Here is a 24,541-nt window from a genome sequence, read left to right on the forward strand (position 1 = left end):
CTATGGTGCATGCTCAGCCACAAATGACTTGGTTTGCTTAGGGGATGGCCAACAGTTCAGGCAGGTACAGTACTTCGTGGGTGGTGGTAGAAATGAGTGTATGATTTGAGAAAGTGGGTTGAAGTCATATTGTAGAAAGCATTGACTGCCCAGTGAAGGAGTTTGGACTTCACATTGAATTGCCAAAACTTACTCTGGTCAAGTTCATACCTCTGGTACCATCTCTGTCTCCATAGGGAGTGAGATCCTCGAAGTCAGAGATGTTGCCTCTCACCTTTTCCCCAGGCCTCAGATGTGGCTGAGGAGGAAGTAGGGTGGAAAACCCAGTCTGTTATTTTTAGATAAGCTGCTCTAGGAGAGACTGCACGCTGGGGCTGTCCACAGGCCACCATGTCACCTGCCCTCCTTGTTCCTCTATGGAGTAAGAACTGCCATCAATCGAGGCACCTGGATCAAGAAGCAGGTGAGATGACCATGGGATATCTTGCCTTCATTTTAGTTCTGTGGCTCTGAGTCTATTTTCCTGATTTTCATCTGAGAAAGCAATTCCAAATGTGAAATCAGGGATAGTAAGACTATCACACTGGCCCACATTCTAATTAGGTTCATCTTTTCTGTGCCTTAGTAGAGTAGCAGTACCCAGAGTTATCAGGAACTGGACAGCATTGGGCTTCCAGTGTCCTTCCTGAGACAGAATCATCGGACAGTCTTGTTGGCCTACAGGGAGCGAACCAGGATGGACGAGGACAAAGGACCTGAGACAGCAGACCAGTGAGAAGTGAAGCCACTGGGAAATGTTTCTGTGTCACCAAAACAAGCTGCTCTGAGCCACCTGTTTCTCAACTTTATATAGGGACTATGAAACTACTCTGCAAGAATGTTGGAAAGATTAAATAAGATCACATGCAAACCACTCAGCACAGGGCCTGCTATCATGGACATTACATGGATGCCATAATGACATGTGAAAGGCATCCATGAGCTTTCATTTAGTCCATTCAGCTCAGCACTTAGTAACCGAATAGGATATTCAGCCAAATCCAACTCTGGTTCTTTAGATTCTCACTGGCTTTATAGTCAAGGCTGTCTCCCTATTACCTTGGGGGCCCTCAAAGTCTTAAGTGTCTCTGAGTCCTTAGCTTCTAGCACAGGGCCTATATGTAGAAAAGTGCAGAATTATAATTCAAATCAAGACTTGTTTAAAACTAAATACTTCTTATTTACAGGGTAAGTTTTTCTCAGGATTTGCTCTTGACCACCTGCGCTGACTTTAAAATCTAAGGGGGAATGATCTGTGACTCTGTGATTATCCACCTCACTAGGTCCCTGGTAAGCTTCCAGAGTCACCTGCTGGCTCCTAATATCTGGCACCTGACTTCTGATCTTAGGTCAGAATCTGAGGAGCAGGGTGGGAAAGACATGTTCAAGGTCACTCAGGCTATGACTACAGTCCCAGCCTCATTCCACATTTTGCAGCCACTGTCTCTTATATCCACACACATGATATGTGGCCATCTCAGAGCATTTTTTTGCATCTATTTTCTTGCAAGAACTTCATAAATGGTGCCAGATTGGCCTTATCATCACTATCTAGAATGTGTAGAAACTATAGAAACTGTAAAGTTTTCCTAAAATCCAACAGTTTGATGGAAGTACAGTTTAGACTTTACATCTGGCTATCCTGATTCTAACTTGCTTTCTCTCTGATACATCACAATTCTGTAAGCAATCTGTAAAAGCAATTCTGTAAGCAAATCTCTACTCTTAGGCAGAGTGAAACTTGTGCAGGGAGAAGCTTGACAAAGAATCACAGAAGCAATGCAGATGGCTGATGGAGAGGATCTAGAAAGGCTTCATGAGTCTTGAGCAGGATGGTAGAAAAGCTAAGGGAGGATTTTTCTGCACAGAGGAACAACACAATATTATTGCTGGCTCAGGAAGAGTATAAAGAGGACTGACAGCATCATGGGTGTATGAGGGTGTATGCAGAAATGGGTGGGTTTCCATCAGTGAGTCAGGTAAAGAGAAACAATGGAATCATTACATTGCTATCATGTGAAAGAGTTCTACCCTCAACATGGTAGGGGATACTTCTGTGTTTGTGTATGTGTGTACAGAGTGTGTGTGTATATATACACATGTACATATGTCAACATATGTACATATTAACACATATGTATATGTTGATATACATATAACATATTTATTATTAGGTATACTTTATTGTTATATTAACTGTATTATGTTTGTAAAAATAAGATCCTGCTTTGTATACACCATATATTCTGTTTTGGAAACCCATATTCTCCAGTCAATTATTTACCTCTTTTTTTTTTTCCATTTCAGTAAATCTAATATCCAGACCACATTTAAATTTTCTGATCTCCCAAGTCATCAAAAAATTATCATTTACTGGTAGTTGGGGCAAACTAGTTTTTTATCCAGAATCTTAATTCATTCTGAAGAGTTATTTTGAGATGGTGAAAGTTTGCTTTAATGTTTCTCACCAGGAGATCACAGCTTGTTTCCTTTTGGGGAAATCCTTTCCTACAATAAATGCTATTATACAACAAGGGAGCAGTTTATCAAAAGGCTAATGAGCTTTCTGTTTATTGGGGCATTCAGACTAAGCCACCTGCTGACAAAGATAACATCACATTGAGTTGATTTTGGTACCATGTAAGAATGCTTCAAATTTAAGCAAGGAGGAACAGCAAGGACCATCCAGAGCTGTATGTTTGTGATAATTCTAGAGTTCAGTTTACCCCCAAATAGATTCAAACCTGAGTTCTGAGTACCTGGGAAAAGAGGTTTCAGAATTAAGTGTAGCAAATTTTACATTGGTTGGTCTTTTCAGTGTTCCAACACACTGTTTCAATGCCTCTAGAGGGAAGTGGGAATTGTATCACTCAGGAGAAAGGCAGGTCTCTGGACACAGGACTCTCACCTCAGACTACTTGCCTTTTTAGGTAATAGGAGGGATGATCTCATCTTCATTATAATGCTTCCGATTCCTGTTGTTGGTTTCCAAACCCACCCATACAAATTCACCTGTTTCTTTTCATAATTTTTTTCATTACTCAGTGCTCATCACAATAAATGTACTCTCAACCCTCTTTATCTATTTCAGCCATTGACTCTCCCACCTCCCCATTGGCAATCCCCAGTTTGTTCTTCAGGTCTCTTTTGTTTGTTTGTTTCTCTCTTTTATTTTTTGATTGTTCATTTGTTTTGTTTCTTAAAATTCCACATATGAGTGAAATCATACAGCATTTATTTCTCTCTGTGGGACTTATTTCATTGAGCATTATATCCTCTAGGTCTACTCATGTTTTTGCAAATGTCAAGAATTCATTCTTTTTTATGGTTGAGTAATATTCTGTCATTCATAGATGGATAGATGGATGGATAGATAGATAGATAGATAGATAGATAGATAGATAGATAGATAGATAGATGATAGATAGATACTAGCACTAAAATAGATTGCAAGCAATGAAATTGAATCAGTAATCAAAAAACTCCCAACACACAAAAGTTGAGGACCAGATAACTTCACAGGAAGATTCTACCAAACGTTTAAAGAAGAGATAATGCCAATTCTTATTAAACTAGTCCAAAAAATAGAAGAGGGAGGAAAGCTTTAAAATTCATCCTATAAGGCCAGCATCACCTTGATACCAAAAGCAGACAAAGACACTAGAAAAAGAAAATAATAAGTGGATATCTCTGATAAACATAGACACAGAAATCCCACTTGTTCATTTATTCATCAATTACTTCACTCATTCACTTACTTAACACATATTTACTGAATACAGATCACATGTCACTTATTGGGGACACATTAGTGAGGAAGGTGGGTATGATCTTTGCTTCCTGAGCTCAAGGTCCACCTAGCAGCAGCTGGGTGACACTATGGGTCTGAGGGAAATGGCGTCTTTCTCCATTTTAATAATTCCTGCCTGGAAAAAGAGGGTTTTCAGTCTCTGGCAGGTGAAGATGAGGACAGAGAATTAGTGGAAACTAATTTATTTTCAAGGCTCTGGCTCCACAGCCATTTTCCCCAGAGGAAGCCAGATGTCATCTGATTTCAGGAGTTCTATGCAGTTTGTTGGGGAGTCCAGAAAGAGACTAAGTACTCTGGGTTTCAGAGGCCTCTCATCTCTGTCCCAACCTTATGGAGGAGCACTGTCCCCTTTTCTCCCTTAGGGTGACAATCTAATGGTTAGGACCCAAAGAAATTTAAGACTGAAACTGGCAATATTACCAGCTATGTGGCATAGCAAGTTCCTCCCACCACCTAGATTGTCAAATCCATCTTTCTCATGCTCATCTGTTCTTTTTTTTTTTTTTTTGTATTTTTGTATTGGAGTTCAATTCGCCAACATATAGTATAACACCCAGTGCTCATCCAATCAAGTGCCCCCCTCAGTCTGTTCTTAAGAATCCTTTTAAGTTTCTTCCTCCAAAGGGAAGCTCAGCTCACTCCCAGTTCTCTTCCTTTTATGGCTCCTATAACCTTTGCCTGGAGTCCTTATTAAGATCTGTCACATGCTGCTTGTTTCTTCAGTTAGATTTCCAGATGCTTGTCTAAGAGGTCTTATCCCTTGTGCATGTAAAGAACAAACATGTCAAAAATTCTCTGTGACTTAAATGTGAAACCAGCTTAAACTGATGTCTTTTTTTTTAAGATTTTATTTATTCATTTGATAGAGACACAGACAGAGTTAGCAAGAGAGAGTATGAGCGGGGAGGAGAGGTAGAAGTAGGCTCCCCACTGTGCAGGGAGCCTGATGTACAGCTCCATCCCAGGACTCTAGGATCATGACCTGAGCTGAAGCCAGATGCTTAACTGACTGAGCTATCCAGATACCCCAGAAGATAATCTCTTAAATCAAATTGCCTGAATTTAAATCCTGGCTCTGCCACTTACCAGCTGTGTGACTTTTGACAAGTTGCTCAATGTTTCTGTACTTCTTTTTTTCTCATCTGCAAAAGAAAAAAAATAGTTCCAATCTCTAGCATATTTGTAATAATTAAATCATTCAATGCATGAAAAGTATACAAAACAGTACCTGACATTCAGTAAGCATTAGTAGAGTCACTATTTTTTTTTAAAGATTTTATTTATTTATTCATGAGAGACACCAAGAGAGAGAGGCAGAGACACAGACAGAGGGAGAAGCAAGTTCCACGCAGGAAGCCCAATGTGGGACTTGATCCTGGGATTCTGGGATCACGCCCTGAGCCAAAAGCAGATGCTCAACCGCTGAGCCACTCAGGTGTCCCAGTAGAGTCACTATTGTCTCACTTTTAAGAAGAGACACCTAGTAACAATACTTCATAGGATTCCAGACAGGTAAGTCTTTTTTTTTTTTTCAGTTTTATTTAAATTCCAGTTAGTTTACATACAGCCTACTATTAGTTTCAGGTTTATAATAAAGTGATTCAATACTTCCATATAACACCCAGTACTCATCACAAGTGCACTCCTTAAACCCTATCACCTACTTTACCCCCCCCCCCCACTTCCTGTCTGTGGTAACCATCTGTTTTTCTCTACAGTTAAGAGTCTGTTTCTTGGTTTGTCTCTCTCTCCTTTTTCCCCCTTTGCTCATTTGTTTTGTTTCTTAAATTCTACATATGAGTGAAATCACATGGTATTTGTCTTTCTCTGGCTGACTTATTTCACATAGCATATCATACCCTAGCTCCATCCATGTCATTGTAAATGGCAAGATTTCATTATTTTTTATAGCTCAGTAATATTCCATAGTGTGTGTGTGTGTGTGTGTGTGTGAGAGAGAGAGAGAGAGAGAGAGAGAGAGAGAGAGAGAGAGAGAGAGAGAGAATGTGTATCTCATACCTTTATCCATTCATTAGTCAATGGACACTTAGGTTGTTTCCATAGTTTGGCTATTGTTGATAATGCTGCTATAAATATCAGGGTGCATGTATCTCTTTGCATTAGTATTTTTGTATTCTTTGGGTAAATACCTAGTAGTGAAATTACTGCATCATAGTTCTATTTTTTAACTTGTTGAATAACCTTCATACTCTTTTCCAGTGTGACAGTACCCAGTTTGCATTCCCACCAATAGTGCAAGAGGGTTCCTTCTTTACACATCCTTGCCAATGTCTGTTGTTTCTCGTGTTGTTGATTTTAGCCACTCTATACTCTGAAAAGTATAAAACTCCAATGAAAGAAATTGAAGATGACACAAAGAAATGGGAAGAACTTCCATGCTCATGGATTAGAAGGATAAATATTGTTAAAATGTCTATACTATCCAAATGTCTATACTACCAACAACGTTTTTCACAGAGCTAGAACAACAATCCTAAAATTTGTATGGAACCAAAAAAGACCCCAAATTGCCATAGCAACTTTGAAAAAGAAAGGTAAAGCTGGAGGCATAATAATTCCAGTCTTCAAGTTATACTACAAAGCCGTAATAATCAAAGCAGTATGTTACTGGCACAAAAACATAGATCAATAGAACAGAATAGAAAACCCATAAATTAGTCCAAAATTATATGGTCAATTAGTCTGACAAAAAAAAGAAAAAATATCTAATGAGAAAAAGAACATCCCTTCAACAAATGGTGTTGGGAAAACTATACAGCTACATGCAAAAGAATGAAACTGAATTACTTTCTTTACATGAGATGCAAAAATAAATTCAAAATGGATGAAAAACCTAAATGTGATATCTGAAACCATAAAAATCCTAGAAGGGAGCACAGGCAATAACTTCTTTGACATCTACCATGGCAACTTCTTTCTAGGTATGTCTCCTGAGGCAAGGGAAACAAAAGCAAAAAATAAAGTCTTGAGACTGTATCAAAATCAAAAGCTTTTTCACAGTGAAGGAAAACAATTAAAAAAAAAGGCAATCTATGGAATGGGAGATGATATTAGCAAATGACATATATGATAAAGGGCTAGTATCCAAAATAGATGAAAAAAACTTATAAAACTCAACACCCAGAAAATAAATAATCCAATTTAAAAAATGTGCAAAAGACATGAATAGACATTTTTCCAAAGAAGGCATACAGATGGCCAACAGGCATATGAAAAGATGCTCAACATCATTTATCATCAGGATAATACAAGTGAAAACTACAATGAACTATTACCTCACACCTGTCAGAATAACTAAAATCAACAACAGTAGACAAATAGATCTGAAGAGGAACATAGAAGTAATTTGGTCTCACCTCCTACCAAATCTTTATGATTGACTAGTAAAAGGATAAGGAAGTAACTCCAAGCCATTAAAAATAATCTTGAATGCCTCTGTTCATCTTCAAACACAAGTATACTAAAAATAGCACAACAGTTGAGCCCCCTGGAATACACACTCTTGAAGCCTTTAGTCACCATGTAAGCACTTTGACTTTCCAGAGGCTGCCATGCTATAAGGAGGCCCAAATTACCTCCGTGGAAAGACCACAATGAAGGTTCCTGAGATTATATGAAGAGGGATAAGGAGAATCAGAGAGAGGGGAAGGGAAACCCCATCATGCACCTACTGGCTTCGCTTCAGCTCCTACTTTTCTAGCTCCTGAGGACAACTGCATGTGATACTCAATGCCAGAACTGTCTATCCCATCTTCTCTCAAATTCCTGACTCTTAAAAAACCGTGAGATATAATAAAATATTGCTATTTTATACTGCCAGGTTTTGTGATGATTTGTCAAACATGAACAGATGACCAGAACAGATTTTTCTTTCTCAATTGAAATCCTTCCTTCCTTCCTTCCTTCCTTCCTTCCTTCCTTCCTTCCTTCCTTCCTTCTTTCCTTCCTTCCGTCTTGAATGCAACAATGAGTTCAGGAAGGAGAGGGCTTAGAGTCTTGTTAAAATAACCCCCTCTTTCCAGATCCTTTGCATACTAGAGGAAAGGAAAAAAGGTAAAATCATTTTTTAAAACTCAAAAAATGGGTATTTCCTCCAACAGAAAACCAAGAAGAACACATATAGGAAATTCTGCTTGATTTAAATACAATGCCATTGCCCCATAGTTGATCACTGGGGGAAGCAAACTGGTGTTGCGTGACTGTGAAACATCAGGCCTGTGTGCCTCACCTGGGGAGCAGCAGGTCTTCTCTGGGTCTTAACTGCTCAGTGGATGATGGGGTCTGCTCTTTGTGGGCCCACTTCTGCAGGCTTTGTCCAAGGGGTTCTGGTAAAGGTTCTGATGGTGAATGTGTACTACATTCCTCCTCGGACCCCTTCCCAGTTTGACAAGCTCCAAGAAGCCAGCACATAAAGCAGCACAGGAAATGCAAGACATCTGTATTGGGGCCTGGGAACACACTTGCCTCCGTCCCCTTGCTAGTGTGGTCCTGGCATGGAGTGGGGCCTCTGGAGAAATGAATTAAAGAAACAAGTCCAGTGGAGAACATGGGATTCCACTTCCATTCATCTTCCTTATTTTGCAAACACCACATTCTGCAAATCCCATGCCAGTAAAGCTCTTGGATCAGCCCTCAAATTCTTCTGGATCCTTAAGGGAGGAGATGTCAGGGCTGGCCAAGAATCTAAGTGGAAACTGATGACAGAAGCTGACATTAATCAGCTACACAGTATGTTCTTCCCAGCAGGTTTCTTCCAATAAATCAAAGGCCAGCAAATCCGAGGGGTGTTTAGCCATGAGAGAGCAACTGTTTGCTGTTCTCTTTCCTTGCTAAAGATGATGAATTTAATGTTTAATTGAATCCAACACTGGTGGCCGTGGGAGTGTTTGCTGTAGGTGTTGGGTGCACATACCACGAACAGTCACATTTCCTCATAGACCAGGGGCTTTATCCAAGCATCCCCTGCTACACATGGTTCATCGTTTATGTTAAAGTTTCCTGGCCAAATGGAGCCACCACCCTATCTAGTGATCTGAAACAGACTCACTCTTTCGAGTTGGAATCCTCAAGCTGTTTTTGGTGACCAAATAATTTCTTTTCCTTCCTGAAAGACCTAATTAAGATACTTAAAGATATTAATGTAATAATGTCTGTTTGAAACCCAACCGAGGCCAAGCTCTTTCAACATCAATATGTGTGGGGGTAGTGGGCTGGACTCAGAGAACTGGTAGCCTTTTGTCTGAGGCCATCTTCTGCCCATCCTAGCTGTGCCACCTTAATTATGTCACTGTACCTCTGAACTTTCTTTTGCAATCTTGAAAATGAGAATTAAAATGTCCATCACTGATTTGTGTTAAAGATACATGAAGAAAATGTGCGTGAAGACAGTTCCTCTGCTGAAAAACACTATGAACATGAAAAAGCCAGATTATTATGATTTTTACTATTAATACTAAAGTATTTATGAAGAAGCATGAAAAAATGGGACTGACTTACTTTAGCAGTAGTAAACTCTCAGTGAGGAGCATAAGAGAAGCACATGCCACAATCTCAGCAACAGATCCAATGCAAAATTCTCTTCTAGGACAAAAGTCTTGATGGAGATAAAATATCTATCTCCAAGGCAAGACTCACAACACATCTACATTAGGCCTATAAATGGGAAAATTATTTTAATAATTCAGATACTTACAACCAAATAGCAATTCCAGGATCAATTATTTGGCTAATTAATGTAACACTATTTCCTGGTCATGAAAAATACTTCAATTACAAAGTGACTTTGCTTAATTTTGGAAGGTAGACCTAGTTATGTTGATATGTTCCCAATTTTTTTCAGATTCTACCCCATAAAGATCTTGGCCTTGGTAAGAAAAGGAATATGAAATTTGATATTTTGTATTACCTTAAGGATTGCCAAATTAATACAATAAAAATTACTTATACTTGTACATTTTAAAACATTATCATATTTGTTATGACATTAGAATCTTACAATGGTCCTGAAATAAGCAGGGCAATTATTCTTCTTCAGATACAGAAACTCAAGTTCAGTTAGGAAAAGGCACCTGCCCAAGGTCCCAGAGATAACAGGTGGTCAAGTCAGAACCGAGGCTGGTCTTCCTGATTCCTGATCAAATCTTTCTGTGTTATGCTTTTAAGAGTCATCTTAGTTGAACCTAGAAAGAATAGAAAATCTAAATTGCTGAAGACAGGTTTGTGTCATGCATCAATATTGCTAAGGATTTCATCCTAGACATCTCACAAAAAGGTATCAAAGCACCCAGTTTGTAGACCAGTACTGTACATCTAGAAATAAGTTCACAAAAATGACTATTTTTTTAAAGATTTTATTTATGGATGAGAGACACAGAAAGAGAGAGAAGCAAAGACAGAGGCAGAGGGAGAAGCAGGCTCCACGCGGGGAGCCGGATGTGAGACTCAATCCCGCGACCATGGGTTCACGATCTGAGCCAAAGGCAGATGGTCAACCGCTGAGCCACCTCGGTGTTCCACAAAAATGACTACAGATGCATAAGATATTTGTTCCACTCACTTTCTCTTCTACAGGAGACAACGTAATATAGGGTTTATACGTAGTGGTTTTGGAGTTGAACAATGTGGCACAAACTCTTGTTGGGCTGCTTACTACTTTGTGTGACTTTAAGCAAAATTCTTTCTGGGGATGGGTCTTTTCCCATAAAAAAGAGGACTTATATCTACTTAGTAACGTTGTGCGTGGTGAAACAGCTAACATATGCCTGCCTCTGCCTAATGATTTGTTTCAACTCCAAGTTTCCCTCCACAAAAGAGGTCATTCCAGACTCCAGGAGATACATAGCCAGTCCCTGCCCCTCTCCCAGGCATCCATTGCTGTTGATGCTATCATCCTGTTTTCTTTCTTGGAGCATTTTTCATTATCTGAATTTATGTGATTTATTTATTTGTTAATGAGTGTATTGTTTATCTTTTTTAAAAAAACAACTGTAGGCTCCAGAAGAGTAGGAACTTGACTTATGTCTTGACTGATTCTCATGGATACTACAGTATGGTTAGACACCAATTACGGAGACACTGTTCCCATTGCATTGAATGTTAATAGTACCCCCCTTATGCTGTATGATGCAATCTTTCCTGTGACATATGTGGCAACCTTGTTGTTCCACAATGAATGCTTAGTAAGTTCTTTGTGCACAAAGGAAATGTGCAACGATAATGTTAAGCGTGTATCTCTTGCCAGGTCCTACAATAAGGGCCAGAAATGCAAAGATGAATAAAACACAGTTTCTACTCACCATAGGCTCATACTCTGGCACTGAAATGTTTTATTACCTTAATAAAGCATTGAGAAAAGGAGAGACATCAGTGTCTTGAGACATATTTTAATGCCTTGCTTAAAATTCTAACCCTCTTTTTCTATTCTCTGGTATTTCTTCCCCTAAGCCATTTTGACTCTATCAACACATGTCTAATAGAGCTTGATTTCTCTTTGGTCCTCCCTTACATTACTCCGTTAATGCATTACAATCTAATTTAGTCTTTCATAGTCTCATACAGGGGACCTCAGAGATCATCATATGCAACCTTTCAACTTACATATGATGATTTGAAAGAAGAGTTGATTCCCAGAACCAACTAAAACATAGGACTGCTCTTACCAGGAATGTAAGAAACCTCTACTTTCCAAAAAGATAAATGGAAGAGGAGAAGGAGGATCTTGAGGAAAAATCTGGAGGCTGAATAAATGTCCAAAATATAGCAACTCATAGATTTACTTATGAGTCATGTAAATTTATGCAATAGTTAGTGAGTATGCCAAATGAATGAACAGGTCCACATGTACTCCTAGGTTGAAAGGACAAAACAAGTTCCCTCCTCTCTCTCTCTCTCTCTCTTCTCCTTCTCTTTTTCTCTGTCTCTCCCCACTCCACCACATCGCCATCATTATCATCCTCCTCCTCATCATCCTAACACATAAACTATCAGAAAAACTATCAAAAGAGGAGTTAAAATACCAGTAGAGACAAGTTGAAAAATGTAATGATGTAAGTTGAGAGGGCTAAGAGGGAACATTCAGGGATGATGTCAGATTAGGGAAATAGAAAGATAGTAGAGTTGTCAGAGGGAATCAAAGATATTTCTAGAAACAAGGCCTGGTGAGCCAAAGGGAAATTAAATGAATATGCTGATGTTTACTTTCCCAGCTCTTCATAGGAAATTGAAGATGGTTTTGTGGAAGGCAAGTGGGGAAAAGGTGAGTCTATAAACCATTATCCACTCAAAACCTTGATTTAAAACATTTGCTTTCAAACACACTAAGGATTCAATATTTAGTTGTTAAAATTTGCAAAGTGATTTTTTTCACAATTTATTTAAAGAAAATACCTTGAGGATTGGAAACATGCCAAACAGGAAAAAAGATATCCAGCATAAAGGCATACTGTTAGAATTATAGGGGCTACAAGCCAGGGGCTTCCCTACCAAAAAGCTTTCTTCCCCCTACCCTATATCCTAGCCCTTTCAGTCTAAGATGGCAGGGTGCTTGGTTTTCAGAGACCACAGAATATAGATACTTAGCACTTGGCTTCAGAATATCTTGGATGCATTTCCCGTCATAGGTCATCCTCTTATTGGTGGAAAAGTGAGGACAGAAAAGTTGTAGACAAAAAAAAAAAAAAGAAAAGTTGTAGACAAAGTCTTGTCCTATTTTGGATGTCGTTGGCGGACAAGAATGAATGGTGTTCCCCAATGTGGGGACTATGGGAGTAACTGGGAGTACTGATATTCTTAAAAGCTAAAAGCTAAAAGTCTGGGAAAGAGAAATAGCATGATTGAGGGCAAGCTTGGCTCATAGGAGGGATTTGCTCCCCTTCTGCCTCCCCATAACTCCATCACCTAGAAACATTACTTTCTCCTTATGGGTCAGAAGCCACCTTCAAAAAAGGTCTCCAAACCTACTCTGCCATGAAGCCATGACTGGACAAAGCAAGGAGCCCAGAAAGCATAATGGGATGGAGGTCATTCCCTCAATCTCTGCTGGGTACAGATTAGGAGACTCCTCTGTAAACCACCAAAAGAAGGGAAGAAAAATTAGGATCAGTGAATTGTCTAGGAAAAAAGGAGCTATCAAATTACCTCAGCTAGAATTCGGAGGTCAGTAGTTCATTGCACTGCCTCTGGTTGGCTTCTACTCCCGGAGCGACATTAGTCCTCAGGGCCATTGCACTAAGGCAGGGAACGGGGGTGGGGGACTCCTCCAGGTCTCTGGATCTCACCGGGCACTTCAGGCAGGCCTGACCTATAGAAGGGAAGAGGCTAGTACAGCACACGCAGTGCAGAACATGCAGTGGTCAACCCTCCCAGGATACCTGGCAGATGGCTACAAATGGAAAGGAGTAGACAGATGGAAGGCAAAGAGAAGAAGATGAGGGAGGAGAGATGAAGGTAGTGGTGAATGGTAGAAAACAGGCATCTGTGTACCTCTGCCCTCCCTGCCTCTTCTCTCCTGGACCTATAAATAATGAACACATGGTCATGACCTTCTTGTCATGATGTGTAGTTTCTAAGACCTTCCATTCTACGTTCTCCATATCATATTCCTCAGCAGCAGCCCACTGTACAGTCAGCCTTTGCAATCCCATTTTGTAAATTAGTACCTCGAGGCTCAGAAATGTTTAGGAGTCCCTGGAGTCACCTAAGTAACGAGGGGAAGAAGGTTCTTGTGCCCCAGATGTCAGAACGGAAGAGGGGGAGCCACAGCCATTCCTCTAGGGATCCACCAAAGATGTCTTCACCGCTCAGGACTCTCAGGGAGCAGCTGGGGAAACAGAGACACATGGTGAGAGGTCTATGGCAAGAAATGTGGAGGAGAAGGCCAAAGACCAGAGGTTAAGGAGAAAGAGGTGTGAAGGAAAGAAAACACTCCATCCACAGCGGCAGCCCCTGGGCCGACGTGTTTCACTTCACAGACTGTGTCCTGGGTTGGGCGGTGGATAAGAAGATGAACAACGCCCACGCTGCTGACTAAGGCCCTCAAGGGACGTGGCAGATAGTCTGTTTGTGGAAGGGAGCCACAGATTCTTACCCAGGCCTTCCAGAGGTGAGAAGAAGTGAGCCTGTGTGATCATCAGTTGTGGCCAGAGAGGGCAGGATGAGGTCGGCAAGGGCAGCTCCTGGGTGGAAGCCATGGGAAGCCAAGGGAGAGAGTAACAGCCCCAGCAGGTGGCCTCATCAACTGCTCATCCCTGATCAGCCTCCCCCCAACCTCACATTCCAGAATGAGTCAGTGTCATCAACGATTCCTGCTGTGTATTCCAGGGCTGGAGGGGAGGGACCTGGCGGACAGAGAAGGCCCCTCATAGCATGAATTTGGCCCATAATGCACCCAAAATGTTCTGTTCTTTGCAGCTGTCCACATCCGCAGGATTCTATTAGCTAGAACACCTCCCATGCTCTTGTACCCCTGATGTTCTGATAACAAAACTTCCATTAATTCAATCAATGAATCGCTCACTTGTTTGCTCAATAAACATTATTGGGTGGCAGGTAACTCGGGAGACAACAGAGGTGTCCAGCTGTGAAGGTCCCAGCCTTCTGGGACAGCACATAGTTGGTGGGGTAGCCAGGCAAGTCAACAGAAGATTTCAATTTGGTATGATTGGAAGATACGAGCAAGCCAGGTGCTGAGTGGAGCTGCACAGAACCTAGATGGAGGAGGGATTGGGAGTGGGAGGAGGGTCTGAGGCAATCCAGGGGTGGCCTGACAGTGCCATAAGATCCCATAAGAGAGTGCCATTAACATTCCAGTTCTTTGGGATCTTTCAGGAGCCCAAAGAACATTCTACAGTACCCAAGGTGTGTTTTTGTCCTCATGACCCAAATGGATGATAGAGCACCAGCCATCACCTCTTCATGTTGTAACATAGGCATGAGCAACAAGGCCCATGGGCTTCATGCTGCTCAGTAGTCCTAGGAGTTAATAAGTGTTTTCTTTCATGCTCGTCTTTATCATTATTACTTCACCCATACCCCCAATTTCAGTGTTCTTTCAATGCTCTATCCTCAATGTGGAGCATTACATTGTATAAAAGATTAGAGTTATATCCATCAACCCTTATTATTTATCAACACTGTGCAACATAATTTTTGCTGTCCTTGGACCCAATCCACTCTCTTCTGCTCTGCAACACACACAGGCATAACCACACATGCATACACACACAGACATGGGTTGGATTATTGGTAGGGGCCACAGAGACCTGGAGCTTAGAGGTGCCACAAAGGGTTCTGAGTCCAGCCATCTGCATAGCTTTTTGTTTGCTAAAAATCCAGCCTTACTATAGGAGGCGTCTATTAGGACACTGAGGTAACTGCCATGGAGGCTGAGTGACAAGGTCCTTTTCTGGACCCCGGCACTTCCCATATCTGGTGAGTTGACACCAGACTCGATTATGATCATAGGCTTTAATGATCTGGTCTAACTTGTAACTTTATTTACAGATTTATGTCCTTTCTCCTTTTTCTTGCCCCTGCGTCTTTCTACTTGGAGAGAGTGAGCCAACAGCCTGAAAGGTTGTATTGTCTAAGTGCTGAACGTGGATCCAGGCATTCAGCAACTCCAAGCCAGGCCCTTATAAAGTTGTATGATATGAGATAAGTCACTTCAGTGTTGAGCCTGCTTCTTGTAAAAACAGAGACGGTAATAATTCCTGCCTCAAGGTTTTTATGAGCATGAACATTTAAATGCAAATAAGTCTGGCAGAGTCTTTCAATAAAAATGATAGTTCCCTTTCTTTTGCTTTAAAGGGGTTTTCTCTTCCAAAATATTTGCATCCTAGGAAATGAAGGGTCTCTGATAACAGGGGAAGTAACTCAATAGCAAAAACTCAGTGCTGGCCTGGATCTGAGGAAGCTTCCATAACTAACAACACAAATTTCCTTTTCTCTTGGCTGACAGAGTTGGAGGCAAGAGCTTGATACTTATCTCCTTCCATCTGTTTCTGTGTGCAGACTTATTATAACGGATGTTTCTATTCCAAAACAGTGGCCCCTTCTATACAAATGTGCAAAACATTTCTCTTAATTTCCTTGTGCTTTGCTCTCAGGCTTCCAACTGCAAAATCAAGAGGTGCTAAAAAGATGGCTTCTTCCTGAATTCTCTTCTAAGAGGCAATTCCCAGGGGAGAATAGGGCTTTGAGGCCAACTCTGGGGTGGGAATATTATTTCCAGAGACCTCTCTCACTTGCCCAGCTCCCCAGTACCCTTCAATCCTCTATGGGCTTATCCCTAGTTTGAGTCAGGTTAGTTTCTTCCATGGTTCCCAAACACAGTCCTATTTTCCCACCTTTCTGGTTCTGATCTATTTCCCCTGACCCTTTGCCCATCTTCAACCTTTAGATTGTGAGATTGAGCCCCGTGTAGGGCTCTGCACAAGGCATGGGGCCTGCTTAAGATTCTCTCTCTCAGTCCCTCTGCCCCTTCCCACACCTGCATGTACATGCATGTGTGTGCACACTCTTTCACTCTCTAAAAATAAATAAATAAATACATAAATAAATAAATAAATAAATAACACTGGGATGCCTGGGTGACTCATTATTCGGTTTTAGGCATCCAACTCTTGATTTCAGCTCAGGTCACGATCTTATTGTTATTAGACTGAGCCCCATGTCAGGCCCTGTGGGGAGTCTGCTTGAAATTCTCTCCCCTCTCACTCTCCCTCAGCCCCTCCTCTTGTTCATGCTCTCTCTAAAATATATTTTAAAAAGAGTTGGGAGAGTGATAGGTTATGTCCTTAGGCTAATCTGGAGGGACTGGGGTTTCAAGCATTTATCAGTGGGATACATTTATCAGTGGGATCAGTGCCTTTCCATAGGCAGAGGCAGGCACTGAGGGAGTTTTGCTGAGGTCTCAGGAAAGAAAGAAGTCAAATAGGCCAGCCTTTCTTCAACCCCTCTGATTCCCAGGAACCTTCATTTCCACAGGTCTGAGTACCTAGAAACTGTTATGGACTGAATGTGCCACCCAAATTTTATAATATGTGAAAGCTCTAGCCCCCAATGTGATGGTATTAGGAGATGGGACCTTTGGGAGGTAATTAGGCTTAGATGAGGTCATGAGGTCTCAGTTCAAATTGCTATAACAAATACCCATAGACTGGGTGAACTATACAGCAAACATTGGTTTCTTGCATTTCTAGGGGCTGCAAAGTCCAAGATGAAGACAGATCCCATATCTGATGAGGCCTCCTGGATTGCAGACAGCCACCTTTTAGTTGTATCCTCACATGGCAGAGAGCAAAGATAAAGGGCAAGTTTTTTTAAAAAAAATATTTTATTTATTTATTCATGAGAGACATACAGAGAGAGAGAGAGAGAGAGACACAGGCAGAGGGAGAAGCAGTCTCCATGCAGGGAGCCTGATGCAGAACTCGATCCTGGGACCCTAGGAAAACACCCTGAGCCCAAGGCAGGTGCTGAACCACTGAGCCACCCAGCGATCCCCCAGGGCAAGTTCTGTGTCTCTTCTTGTAAGAGCACTATTCCCATTCAAGAGGGCTCCACTTTCCTGTAATCATCTTCAAAGGCCTCACCTCCTAACACCATCACATTGTGGGTTAGGATTTCAGTATATGAATTTTGAGGGGATACATTCAGTCCATAATATGGCCTGAATCTCTGAGACACAGAGGAAATTCAGAGGCTCAAACAGACATTGATAACCCAGTGAACTTTTAGAAAATGTATATCCAGTCTGGAAATCCATGCTAACTGGTTGATCTAGCCTGATTTTACTGAAGGGCCTGCAATCTAACATTCTGGGGCCATGCCCCTCAAATAATAAGCTTGTAGGAAAATTTCGTGTCCTAGACTGAGCTGATCTTCTCTCTAGAAATATTTTATTTTTTGCATATTTTCTGTAATTGCTTTTACTCTGAGAACAAATGAACCTGTATGCCATGGGCATGATTTTACAAATTACTCTGTGATTAAAGCCTCAGAATAACCCACTGAAATCTGCATTACAACTCCCATTTTATAGATAAGGAAACCGAGACTTAAAGGAGTTACTTTCTCCAGCACCATACACTCTAGTAAGTGGTGAACATATTGGACGGTGCAATTTTCTCTACATCCAAATCTCTTATTTCCAGTGTCAACCATTTCAGATTGTCAATTCACAATGCTGAAGTTTCTATAGACGTCGGATTAGCATGGTGAAACAAACAAAAGAATTCCCCAAATCATTCTTAAGTGACATCTCAGGAAAATAAATCCCCAACTGTATAATCACATCAATATATTTCTACTTTGTTCTCTTTAGGCTGATCAAATGGGGACCATTTTTTTCTTTGGCCTTTCCACTACATCATGCATATGCCCTTATGATGTCATCTATAACACTCACTTGAACTTATTATATTACATGGCATGTGGAGTTAGAAGAACATTCCACACAACAGAAGATCTCAAGACCAGAAATCATAACCTAGTGGCCAATGGATGTTGACACAACCCCCACACCCAGGCAAAGGGGGTGCCTACCACAGCCTGCATGTCAAGCAGCCTCAGATTTTGGAGTGGCTTCCTGGATATTTTCTAAGTCTCCCTCTAGTGCCAAAGGCCAGTTCAGGCCAGCAGTTCCATTTTGGTGGATGGAGTTGTCCTAGGGCCACATGGCTAGGCCCTGGTTTGAGATTTCTGGGAGGGAATCTGGGGAGAAGTATCTTTCACTGGCCAGCATGGTATTTCTCTCAAGGAATGGCATGCAATTGTGTGTTCAGGTCCTGCTTACATGCTGATATTTGTGACTTAAATGGTCATAAAGAAAATTGTTTATCTGGAGCCCTGTATACCAAAAAATGTAGCCTTGATTTGTATCTGTATCTATAGCCCCCAGGCACAAAGTATCCATTCAGTAAATACTTGCTAAATCAATGAATAAATGGATAAATGGTCTGTGATACTTCAGAATAAATTAAATTAGGAACATCTGGATTTTTTCCTGACTATGGAGTTGGCATTAAAGGTCATTTTCCAAAGACAAAGTGTATAAAACTCACTCCAATATCAGAGTCCAGTGAATTGTTCCCAGAGTTAAATTGACTCTGGGAACAACTGATACCAATTGGTCCATTTGGAAAGCCCAGAAAGCCATTAAATGTGCCGATAGTCCTCAGTCATGGGAAACCTAGCATCTTTAAATAGCTGCCCTCCCCCTACACCCACCATTATAGGGTCACCAGGGCCAGGAAGTCCCAAAGACATTTTTAAAAAGCCTGATTTATCTCAATCTTGTGCAGGGCTAAAACGACATTTTTTTTTTTTTAATTTCTATGCTGATGTTGAAAATGAAATCTTCAAGACAAATGGCTTTTGAGCAGTGGAAATTCCAGCCCCAAGAGAGAGAAAGAAAATGAGCTTTTTGTAGCAAGGGCTGAAGCCACCAAGACTGTGGTATCTGATTGGCTAATGTGTTATATTTTGAGTGAGGACTGACACGAGCCTTATGTGAAACCATTATGTGATTCTGTGGAAGATACCTCCCTTATTTCTTACTACGTGATTTCCAAAGGAATTGGGCCTGTTGTCAAAAATAACATGCTTCATATGAAATACAGATTTATTGGGACTCGGGTAAGTTATTTATGATCTTGGGTTTATGGCTTTAATAACCTATTCTTCCAAGAGGGTGTCTGAAGAAGGAAGGTCCTATGGCGAAGGGCCAGTGAATTACACTCCATGATAGAGGGGGAGGCCACACATTCCTCTTCCATAGATGGACATCCCTGCAGATGTCCTGAGCAGCTAGTATATGTGCAGTACCGCATTAAGCACCAAGTGTTTACGTACAAGACGTAGATCCTAAACTCAAGGCCTTTCAATCAGACTGCTCTAACATGAAAACATCATGAATCATTTAAATGGATATTTAATTTACACTCTAAGAATTCATTTCCCAGTGGACTGAGATTCTCAGAAATTTCTGAATTTAGTATATTTTGGGCAGGGCCCTGAATATTGGGTTTGTTTGTTAAGAGTTTAAAATTAAGGAAAATATTTGAATAAACATATAACTGAAATAATATATATGGGAGAATTCAAGTTACTTTCAAACACACAAAGAGGACAAGAATGGTTTGGAGGGTCAGGATTCAGAGTGGGCCAGAGGAATTCAGGATGAAAAGGCAGATTTGCTGATTTTATTCTACCTCAATATTTCTATTTAACTAACACATTGATTATAGTAGTCTGCATCCTTGTTGATAATTATTGACAACGTATTTCAAATATATCACAATTTATTCCTCTTCCCAGTATATATGTACGCACAATTTGCATTGCATACGACTAACTGCATGTAGTTGGCAAGTGGTATATGATGTGTACACGAGGGCATGGTGAGATGCAATGATGTAACATGTGTTGTGCTTGGGTATGCATGTTTTACATGGAGGGGCCTTACCTGAGATAGGCAGAAAGGTGGTAAAATTATCCAGTCACTGAGTCTCACCCAGTGGGCCTTCTAGGATAGCAATGCAAGTGAGAGACACCAGCCTCAGCATATGCCTTCTTTTTTTTTTTTTTTTTTTCAGCATATGCCTTCTCAGGAGACAATCTTCCTTTATTATAGCTTTTTGCCACAGTAAGGCATAAATGACTTTATATTTCTATTAAAACCAGAGGCTAGAGACAGGAGCCTATACATTTGGCCAAACTATTTTGCTTTAAAGCTACAAACAATATTGCTAATGGTGGGCACTACCAACAAAAAAAGCCGAGCTAGGCTTTTCATCCAGAGATAATCACATATAGTTCCTAATCTCAAAGAGCTAACTGACCAGTGGAGTAGACAAAACAAGCCCTAGCAAAACACAGGAGGTAAGTAAGGGCTGAGATAGATTATCAGCTCTATACTCTGTAATCTGGGAATACAGAGAAAGACACAGGCTGGAGACTTAGTGACAGTGATGTGAGAGTTTTTAAGCTATATTTGTAGGATCTTAAAGTTGGGAAAAAGATAGAGTGAAGAAAGATTTCTAGGATGAGGGTGTCAGGGATAAACAAAGTCAGACACGAGCTAAGGTGGACATATTTCAATCAGTAATGTACTATTGCAAGAGGGAAGAGAGTCCAGTATTATCTGAATCCCACTTCCCCTCTGCACAGCAGTGACCAGACATTTTAAAGGCAGAAGGAAGGATTAGGGAAGGGGGTGAGTCGAAGGGTCAGTAGAGTCAGGGAAGTGAAGAGTTACAAAAAGTGGAAAGGAGGGCTTGGTCCATGTGAAACCCAGCTGAGTTTGCTACCAGTTGCTTATTGAAGTCAGACTCCTACTTTCCCACAATTTCTGGGAAGATGGGGGACCTATCATTAGGTGTTGACTAGAAGAGTGAATTCTATTGACATTCCTAAGTTTTCTCAGGCAGGTGCTTTAAAGGAGGCCATGGTCATGCTAGAGATGTGGCCCTGAGCTGTTACAAACTATGTTAGTGTTTTGCTTAAATTTCTATAGGCCAAGATTAAGGCTTCATCTAGAAAGTACTCAGAGGAGCCTGGATAGAGTCTAGTCAGGGAGAGAAAGAGAAAACTTTGTCAAGGGACAAAAAAACTGAGGTATAGAAGCTTGGCATCTTGTAGCAAATGTAAATTACTAGTGAAATAGGACAATTAGGCCTCAGGTGTGTAGTAGAGGTGGGTTGGTACAGGAGATGAAGCCAGAGAAGTAGTTCAGAAATAGCTCTGGGAAGACTCTTTGAAGTTGTCTGGGGGACAGATGACTATTGTCCTATGACATATGAATCCTGGTTGAGGGATACAGTTGATAGTAGAATAAATATGAGGGAGTTATAATACATAAGCCAGACTATTTAATTGGATATTGCTCTTCATTTAATTCCTTTTAACCCTTTGCAAAGGGGAAGATAATCCTTTAACTCTTGTGAGGCCTTATTTAAATCTTCCAGTTGACTATCAGCTGTGTTATTGAGAAGTAACGGAAATTGTTAAGTGTAACCCTTCTGGTAGCAAGTGATGGGAATCTAATAGATATTTGTGATTGGATTGAGTGTGATTTAAAACAGTATCTTTCTAGATCATCAGAAAAGACTTTGCTTTGGATAGCTTGTCTCCCATAAGATTGTCTCTGATTATTATAAAAATGCTCCAGAATCTTGCTACTCAAAAAGTGGTCCATGGATCAGAAGCATTGGCATCATGTGAGATCTTGTTAGAAACACAGAATCACCAGCCTCTCACCAGAAATCAGAATCTGCCTTTTAATTAGATCCTCAATTGATATGTGTGCACATGAAGGTGCTAGAAGCACTTATTTAAGGCACCCTCTCTCCTGTGCCAACCACTACAAAAAGGCAAATGTAGAAATTTGAAAGAGTGAAAGGAAAGATTAAAGGCATGAGTTTTGCGACCAGGTAGAACTGGTTTCCAATTCTGACTCACTGACGTTGAGTAAGTTACTTATGTTGATGTATGTAAACATTGATAGATTTCTGGAGCATATAAGGTGCTCCATAAATGTTAGCTCTGTTGTTCCTCATTTTCATTTGGACCCAGGGACACCAACACAATGTGCCTTGGGTTATACGATCTGCACAACATTTAGCAAGTAGTTAGTTATTGGCATTTATCATGAAATGATAAACAAATGTTTATCATTAATGTTTGCCGAGAAACAAACATTATGTATCAAACCTCTAAGATTATAGGGATAAATTGTATTGTGGCATAATCTACTCTAATCTGGTTATTATAAAATTAGCAGTAGGAGGTTGCTAACCAATTAACAAGAAGATCAGTAGAAAAACCTTCAAGCAGTAGCATTGGCTTACAGATCAGATGGTACAAGGAAGCCCCTGAGGTCCCTCTGTATTTACTGACACGGAGGTGGTAAAAAAATGGTGATCCGTGGCATGCAATGTGGAAATGTTTGGTAAAATAATGAACAATTATGATATGAACTTAATGAAATCATGGCTCCTGGACAAGGAGTGAGAAATAAAGAGGTTAATAATGTGTCAAAAGTGGCAGCTTTGGCAAGGTGTGATTGGAAAGACAGCTCAGGAAAGAGTCGGCCAGTTTAAATGCAGAAATAATAAGGACAACTAAATTAATAAAGAGGATGGGTCACCCAGTGCCCATGTCAGAAGTGGCCAAGAAGGCTAAAAATGGAAAAGACCCTTCCAGAGAGTAGACCCAGAAGCCAAAGAGAACAAAGAACTCAAGTATGTTCCTGCAGAGAGCAGAATCAGAACCTAATTAGAGAATATTCTACTTCTTCAGGTTATGGGGCTGTAGAATATTGCCCTAGCTGGATTCCAGAATTGTCATTTCAATGCCTGATGAGTGTTTTCATTCTTTGCTTATAACGTGGCAATAGTTATTATGGTAACCCTCCCCCTATTCCCTGAATGCACACTGCCTTTTTACTACATGAGTCTTTGGATCAAGAGAAAAAAATGCCCAGACCTGATGTAGAAACTACTGTTTATGCCCCTGACATCCTGGATGTTGACAGATTTGTGATGAATGAATGAGATTTGGGATTTTCTCCTGTGGCCAAGAGGATAAGTACTTCCGGTGTGGGAACAAAAGTAAAGGAATCACTTGATGACCAGAGGGTAGATGTATTGACATTGCCAGTATTGGCCAATATCTGGTCCTTTCTCTTTCCAAGTTCATAGGGAATTAATTGTATTTCTCCTCTGTTCAGCTGAGGTGGACCATGTGACTGCTTCTGACCAAGGAAATATGAGCAGAAGTAACAATTGTCATTTCTTGGCTGAAGTAGTAAAAAGTCCATGTGAAATTATTTACTTTCTTTTCTTCACACCACAAAGACCAGATAGGGAGCCTCTGCCCACCTGGGTCCTTGTGTGGTTGGGCTCCCCCTCGGACTATGTTGGACATGCCACGTGAGCACAGAAACATACCCTTGTGTCATAAGCCCTGAGATTTGGGGGATTAATGTGTTACTGTCGCATAATGTAAGGCTACTTTGACAAGTGTCATGACAGCCCACAGAATCTTATGGAGCATAATTACTCACCCAACTCAGACTCACCCGTAAAATTCCAAATGGATTAAAAACACTTTTCTTCCAGGTCCCTCTGCCTTTCAGTTTGCCAATCGCACCACAGACTACAGAGATTGTCACCGCTATGAAGGATTAGCTTGCTTTTCCAGCCTTCTTCGATTTAACAAATCCAATCTGCTGTGCTAATTTTAAATCAGAAGATGCTGCAATATGAGTCATTAGTTTGTAATTGAGAAATATCAAGCAGGATTTGCCAAAATGAAGAAAAGCAGCTGACTGAAACATAACTCTTTGGCAGGGACAAATTAAATACCACTCCAATCAGAGGGAACAGCAGAGAATACAATCTCTCCGCTCCTTAGCAGTGGAGGGGACACGGATGACAGACAGTGGGACCTCAGAGTACACTGAAGTGGCGCTGCTATCTGGGTGGGCATCTGGGGCATTTGGAATGAGGGAGTGGTTTTGAAAATAAAGGAAAGCGAACCCCAGGACAACTCCATTGCCCATCAGTTAAGCAATCACTTGTCAACGTATATGTATTACTTATTATGTGTCAGTATTCACAATATCAACTGACCGAAAACCATGATGTAAGGTATAAGGATTTTTTTCTG

The 24,541-nt window shown here is 40.8% G+C and overlaps 1 long non-coding RNA gene across 1 annotated transcript in view; it reads right to left on the minus strand.

Annotated features, from left to right (window-relative positions):
- The window catches only part of LOC121491464, a 32,576-nt gene extending 8,505 nt beyond the window's left edge, over positions 1–24,071 (minus strand). The window contains exons 1-2 of the long non-coding RNA XR_005987989.1: positions 23,952–24,071; positions 4,937–4,992 (exon numbers count right to left, since the gene is read on the minus strand). This is a non-coding gene — a long non-coding RNA (uncharacterized LOC121491464). The remainder of the gene's footprint in view (positions 1–4,936; positions 4,993–23,951) is intronic.
- Between the last annotated feature and the right edge of the window lie 470 nt (positions 24,072–24,541).

The sequence above is a fragment of the Vulpes lagopus genome, chromosome 5, assembly GCF_018345385.1.
Source record: "Vulpes lagopus strain Blue_001 chromosome 5, ASM1834538v1, whole genome shotgun sequence".
In the NCBI taxonomy this organism is placed as follows: Eukaryota; Metazoa; Chordata; class Mammalia; order Carnivora; family Canidae; genus Vulpes; species Vulpes lagopus.